Source organism: Peromyscus maniculatus, chromosome 16 (genome assembly GCF_049852395.1).
Source record: "Peromyscus maniculatus bairdii isolate BWxNUB_F1_BW_parent chromosome 16, HU_Pman_BW_mat_3.1, whole genome shotgun sequence".
Classification (NCBI taxonomy): Eukaryota; Metazoa; Chordata; class Mammalia; order Rodentia; family Cricetidae; genus Peromyscus; species Peromyscus maniculatus.
Genome location: NC_134867.1, coordinates 53,932,015 through 53,939,590, shown reverse-complemented (window position 1 = coordinate 53,939,590; position 7,576 = coordinate 53,932,015).

Sequence of the window (7,576 nt, the reverse complement as noted above, 5' to 3'; positions counted from 1 at the left end):
ATGCTCATCCACATGTCACAATTCCTTTATTTTTAGTGGGAAAACATCCTCTATCACATGGCTACCCATTCATCCATGGACATTGTGGTTGCTTCCACGGCATTGTTTATTATGTATATCCTGGTTTTTAATTTCCCTTGGTTATCATTGGATGGTGAAGAACTCTGCTGTGAATAGCTGTGTACAAATACATGTCTTCTGATAAAACATGCATGTCATCGTTGAAGGTCAATCATGTCTCTCTTGATTCTTCAGGGAAATGATATGCTTCTAAATTAATCTAAAGTGATATTCTGAGTACTCATAAAGGATGGAGTTAACAGTAATGGGAATGATTAAAACAACTTAGGATAATCAGGTTCTTATTATACCATAGCTGTGCTTCAGTACCTTATGTCAGACTGAGTCTGGGCGACCTTTGTTTTGTATTTGTGAGACCCCAAGGCCTTGATCTATATTTTTAACATATCATGTTTGTATGCAATACCCTGTGATTACACCTGTCCCCACGACCCTCCACCTCCATCCTGTTTCCACCAACCCCTCGCTTCTCTTCAGTTCGGCCCTTCTGACCCTCATGTCTCTCTTTTCCTTTCCTCTCTTTTGTTTTTAGGCTTCATGCAGGAAGCCACACTTTCTGTGTATTCATGATGCAATGGCATGCTATATCTAGAGACAGCACCCTGCCACACTCCACTGAAGTGAGCATTCTTAGAGAACAAATCTAACTGTGGAATTGGACTAGGGAATTTAGAGTGTGGGAGTCTTCAGTGCTCTGTATTACTCATGAAAATAATAGATTTTTACTCTATTCACATACATTTAAAAATATTGTTAGAGCCCTCATTACCATATATTTTCTATGCAATGAATTTAAATTTTGTTCCTGGTAATATTTTTTAATCAAAATTGGCTAATTAAAGCAAGAGGATCAGGATGGATTGGCAAGTTATCCAAATTTCAAAACAATTTTTTGTGTTCTGAGTCACAGTGAGAAATTGTGATCAAATTTCCCTTTTCATTGAGCTGAATTATAAAACCGACACACAAACTCCCCATGATTCTTTTGCCTAAATCCCACATTGCCATTTCCTTGCAAGTACTTCTGGCAGATTAAGGGAGAACAGGCTAAAGCAATATGAAAACTCTGAAGACGGAATGGAGCCCCATCCCTACGAGAAAGTGAAGGCCAAGTCAATATTCCCTCTGTTTTATTGAATCTGGAACCAGGAAGAGCTATTTCTGTCCCTGACTTTATCTGTGGGTTGGGTTGGTAAGCAACATCTTTGCAGGCTGGTCCTTGAACAGAAATGAACTGTTGACCAAGATTGAGGCAGGCTCTGGAGGCCAGCCCCTCAACCCTCCTCAGAACACAGCGGGAGGTGTTGGCCAGTGAGCCAGCGGAAAGGTCACTTTGCTGAGAGACTAAAAGCAAACCCTGACTTCTGCAGCTCGTGGGCCTCAGCAGGGCCCTGGGGGAAGGAGCCCTGGTGCAAACAAGTTCCTGCTTAATACCTAGAGTGTTTGATTCCTGGCAAAGTTAAGCTTGCTTCTCGGCAAGCCCAGATCTGTAGATGTACGCATCTTAGTTCAAAACACTCATATCTGTGTCCTCAACTGTGCTATTCTGATATATTCCTGGCAGTGAGGCTGATGGCCTCATCAGGCCTTGATTCTGTAGGGAGACAAGTCTCCATTTTGTCCCGAAGGAACTTGCAACCTAAAGGAGGCAGCAAAGGAAACTGAGAGGAGGAGGTCGTATCAGCCCTATATTTGTATATTCAGAAGTCTATGAGGGCATTTAGGTTGCTCTGGTCTCTAGTTCACAGTGGGTCCACGGCTCTGGTTTGCAGTTCTATCTGATGGATGCTCTTGTCTTAATTATAGTTAGAGGATGCACTGAAAACTTAAAGACATGTTCCTGTGTCCCAGTGACAATGTATAAAGACATCAGAAGTTACAGGAAAGGACTCTAAGCATTCAGTTCATTCTGTAAGGCCAAGTCACTGACAAGGAATACCACTTCCCAGAGTGAAAAATCAATGTATATTAGTTTGTAGTAATTTACTTTTAAAGTAGTATTTTACTCTTATAATATAGACCACACAGATAAGCCATTTACATAGTGATTATTGACAGTAATTTTCTAGTTTATTTGAACTACTGTACAAGGAGCTGGTTGCCTATCTGGATATTATTCATTGAGAAACAGCCTCTCTTATTTGGTCCTGATGCTGGTACTACATTGAACAGCAGGGAATGCAAAGTGTACATGATAATTTTACTTTGTTTCATTGTGACTTTTTGTTGTTGTTGTTGTTATCAATAGTCATTGCTTCCCAGTGAACTTGAGTTTACCTTTTCACTCACGTAACTGAATGGACTAATGCCATCTAGATAATTTTGCTTTGATTATAAATTAGTCACATTATAATTAAGTTTCAAACATTTTTTTTTGCTATCAACAAGTTAACAGTTTTGTTCCAATTTATTAAATAATATTCAACCATGGAAAGATTCTCACTTTCATTTCATTTTAAAACCCATAATAGGTAATGTTTAAAAATATGATTCTTAAAGCTGGACAGGGTGATGCATACCTTAATCTCAGCACTCAGGAGGCCGAAAAAGGAGAATTGTGAGTTCAAGACCATCCTGGGATGCATAGTGAGATTCTGTCTCAAACATATATAAATGGATGTGTGTGTGTGTGTGTGTGTGTGCATGTGTGTATATGTTTGTGTATGTATGTGTGTGTGTGCATGTGTGTATATGTTTGTATATATATATATATATGTGTGTGTGTGTGTGTGTGTGTGATTTTTACAGTAGCCTCTGCATGGAGCCAATCATTTGTCTCACATGTTACTTACCATTTTATCTTCATTTTTCAGGTATAGTCTCAGGCTAGCACCCTTCTAAGACTTGAGATCTGAAAATGTGGATGTCCACTCTTCTGTTCCAATTATCTTAATCCTTAACCTTACTCATCCTTACTCCCTCTTCATAATTTCAGATTTTCTCATGATGGTAAGTCTCACCCCACCACACACACAGACACATAGACACACACACACACACACATACACACACACACTCTGAAACACACACACACAAAGTCTCCTCCTGTCATTCCCTCTATCCCTTGATCTCTTTGCTTTCTCTTTATATGCTTGTTACTACTAATCTCCATTCTACTGATCTCTACCCAAGTTTATAAAAGTACTATTAGAATTTCTTTACATATATAAATACAATGGCAGGGGAGATATCTTTGAGGTAAAAAAAAAAAAAAACAAGACCCTGACAATTATTATTAGCAGTCAATTAGAAAATTACAAGCTAGAGCAACTTCTAGTCCAGATGCTATAACTTTTAGCAGACAGTTAAATGCAATGTAAGTGGTTAAACACATCCCTAGTGTCACAGGCTGAATGGAGAGAAAAGCCGACGAGACAAAAAGAAACCTGAGGGATTTATATGCATCTCCTGCCACTGGAACAAATGAAGCTGACTTATAGGTGGGCAAGAAACTCAAATGAATGAACCTGTAACCCTGAAGAGAGGAGAAAGGCAAAGGCAAAGGCAACAACATTATGAAACCAGGGCAAGTGTCCGGGGAAGAGAAGCAGAGAGAACATAATTGTGTGGGGAAAATGAGAGAAGCTAACTGGTGAAAAGAGATGTGTCTTGCAGGGGACTTGCAATTACACAGGTGAAAGAGAGGGACCAAGGAAGTGGTCTCCTAACAATCGGGAAGAGAAAGCTGGTAACAGAGGGCTGTGCAAAGACAGATGCCTCTAATGTATGCTTCCCTCTTTCTGCTTTTGGAAAAACACTGCCACTGTTGTTGGCGAGCCAGATAGACTACTATTTGAATTGGCTACACCAAATACATAATAGGCAAATAAGTAACTGGGTATAATTTCTTCTAAGATGTAGATGTAGTGGAATGAGCAGTCCCAAAGTTCTTAGTAATTCATGGATATGATTATACAGTTCTTAGGCTCCGTCTTTGATCTATTCTGCAAGACAGAAATTCTGTTTCCCTGTTAAGAAATAGTGTATGTTAGTATTAACCTTAATGTAGCAGATAATAGTGTTTGTAGTAATGTACTATATATTTATGTAAAAACTAATAGCAGAAAAATTAGAACCTTGTTAACTAGAATGGATCAATTTACTCTAATTGTTATAGAAATATTTAAAAGCTAAAAGCTAAATACTTGGAATATGCCACCCCAAGACTTACAAACATAAATATAGTCAATGTGTCTAGAAATATTAAAGGAATAAACTGAACACACTAATAACTAGATATTAAGGAAATCAATGCCCTTCAACAAAGCATATCATCCAAAACTAACAAATGCAATAAACCAATAGACACTGAAGAACAGCCTCTTTCATACAGTGTATGCACTGATTCACGCGTGAAGAAGCAATGTGGCCAGGCCTCATAAGAAATGCAACCCAGAGGAAGTGAAAATTACTTTTGTGTTATTTATTCTCTCTTTTCCTTTGATCCATCCTCTTTTTCTGAAACTTCTATTTATCAGACATGAGATTTCTATTCATTTTCTACAACCGGTGTTTTAACCTCTGATTCATGTCCAGTGTTTCAAGTCATTTGATTGATTTTTGACAGAACCTTTTATTAAATTTTATTTATTTATTGAATGTGTTTTTTTGTAGTGCTGGGTTGAAGGAGGGTCTTGCTCACTGTTCTACCTCTGAGCTCTACAGGATTTGACTTTGACTTAGGCTGTTCGTAAAGTCTGGAAGCCTGCTCCTTTTCTCTGTCTACGATTCTCTGCTCTGTACCTGCACTAGTTTCTTGATTACCCCCGGGATTTTGTCTTTTGAACTCTGGCATCTATTGTTTCTCTATAGTCATTAAAAACAAGTTTTGACCTTTCTTTCATCAGCTTTTCCTCAAATGCTGGGGATTTCTTGGCTGTTCTGGCCCCTTTTCAGTGGAATTTACAGCATTTACAGTGGCACCTTCCACCCCCAACTTAGGTTTGTTTGATAATCAAGAAAATGGGGGAAAAACGAAGATGGAGTAACTAGCCATCCTGGTTGGAACCTCATCTTCCTACTTTCCATATGGTATAATGTTTCCCCCTTTGTTAGCTTTTAAGATAAGCAGATGAAGAACGGGTTTCATCTGGCACACACTCAGTTTTTGTGGAGCCTCCTCCCGCTCACCCCGCATTTCCTCATGCCCCTACCTCTAGCTTCCCTTTTCTCTCAGTAACCTTCGACCTTCATGGCACATATTCCGTGACCCTCCTCCTTCTCCGTGCCTCACCCCAGCAGCAGCATCTCTTTTTCATCTCTCATGGTCCCTTTTCTAGTTTCATATCACACACACACACACACACACACACACACACACACACACACACACACCACAGATACATACACAACACAGATTCTCTCTCTCTCTCTCTCTCTCTCTCTCTCTCTCTCTCTCTCTCTTAAAACATAGAATGCATACTTGACAGAAAACGTGTCTATTTATCTTTCTCAGCCTGGCTTACTTAACTAAACATAATCTCCTATCTAGTCCACTTTCTTGACAGTGTTATCATTTCATTATTTTGGTAGTTGAACAAAACTCCATTGTTTATACACACCACAGGCTGTTTCTTCAGTTCCTAATTTCTTTAAGACTTTTTCATGAAGGTGTATTGGACTATATCAGATGCTTTTTCTGCATCTGCTGAGATGAGCATGTTGTTTCTGTCCTTAGCGCTATTTATATGGTATACAACATTTATCATTAAGCATATGTTGAACTAAGCATACATTCCCTAGGATGAAATAACTCTCAACCATCTTTTACATTAGATGCTGACCTTCCTCAAATTTCAATCAATTCATGTTTATTCTCACAACTGAAGAAATGTCCAAGCAAATATCCTAATCTTTGGACACTTCATTCTCTCTTGGATCCTACTGCAGCCCCAAGGACTATTTCATTTTGGTAGATTGTTCTTCCCTAATGTAGTGGACACTAGACTCAAGTTCTCCTGTGACTTGGGAATGATGATTGTGTTTATTCTTGCTGCTGCAGAGACAAGCTAAAACTGGAGAGATTAAAACAACAGATGCTTATTATTATACTACTCTGGAGACCAGAAGTCTGAGTGTTGGTGTCATGTGGCTAATACTAAGGCATCAGTAGGGCTGCGACCCTCCTGGAAGATCTTGGAAAGAATATTTTCCTTGCTTTCTTCAGCTTCCTGAATTGAAGGAGACTTCCAGTCCACTTCACACATTCATGTTTTACCAGTCTCTGTCATATTGTCATAGTTCCTTCTCTGACTACTGCCTTCCTCATCCATCATTTATGGACCTGTGTGACTATGCTAGGCTACTTACATAGCCCGGAATAACCCCCCTGCTGATCTGAAAATGATTGCACCTTGTGCCACATCAGAGCAACATATTCATTCTCAGGTTCTGGCCATTAAGGCACGGCCATTTTCAGGAATCATTATTCTGCCTAACACAATGACATGACAAATGTCATCTTTGGCATATATAATGCTAGCACATCTATTAATACTTGAATATGCTGCCACATAGTAAAACTTGATTCATTGTTAAAATATGTGTGGCCACATCTGCACCGTGCTGCATCGCCTCTTTAGTCCAAGCTCATGCTTGGTTTCCACTTTCTCACTACTCTGGGCGCATGTCCTCTTGTGCTGCATGGCAATGCCACGATTATTCCTCATTACCACTCACTGTTCCTTCTGCTCAGAACCCTCTTCCTATGTGCCCATGGGACATCACAGCGACTCAGGCAATGCACCTTGACCAAGGAGGGAATGAATGGTTTAAGTCCGCGTGAATGAGAGAGCATTAAAACTCTTTAGCTTTGCTTCCCAATGAAGCCCCATCTGATCTTTACAAGACCCTTGCATCCAGATAACACATGTTAGTTTTCTGTTTTCACTCTGAGATTCCATTAGAATATTCAAGTTGTGGGATCAGATAGAGTAAGTACAACTCATTTTCACTTGTGTGAACTATTTTATTATCACTGAAAATCCTGGATCAGGCCCTCCACTGTAAATGTAACAAGTAAGAATGAACCAGGAGTTATTTTCCTATGTTTTTTATAAAGTGTTGCCTCATTGACAGAGTTAGAGTCTCACCTTCTCTCTTATTCTCTAAGGCTTTGTGGTGAGAATGTGAGAGTTTAAAAATGGACACACTTATTCATCTGTCCCTTCATTATTTTATATGACTAGATCCCTGAGTTTATAGTTGGGTGCATACCCCCCCCCAAGGAAAACAGCTACGTTTTTCAGCCTTCCCTGCAAATGACTGTGACCTTAAGACTAACATTCATGTGGAAGGAATGTTAATGTAGAAAACAGGGCTCAAGGGAACCCTCATGCTTGGAACACATACACAGTGCTTCCCCTTTTATTTTTACCTTCGACATTATATAAGAAAGAAATTTCCCTCTTAAGTAGCTGTTAATTTAGGATTCACAAATAAAATCCCACCTCAAGCATCACATGAAATCAACTCCAATCCTACAGGTATAGAGGAA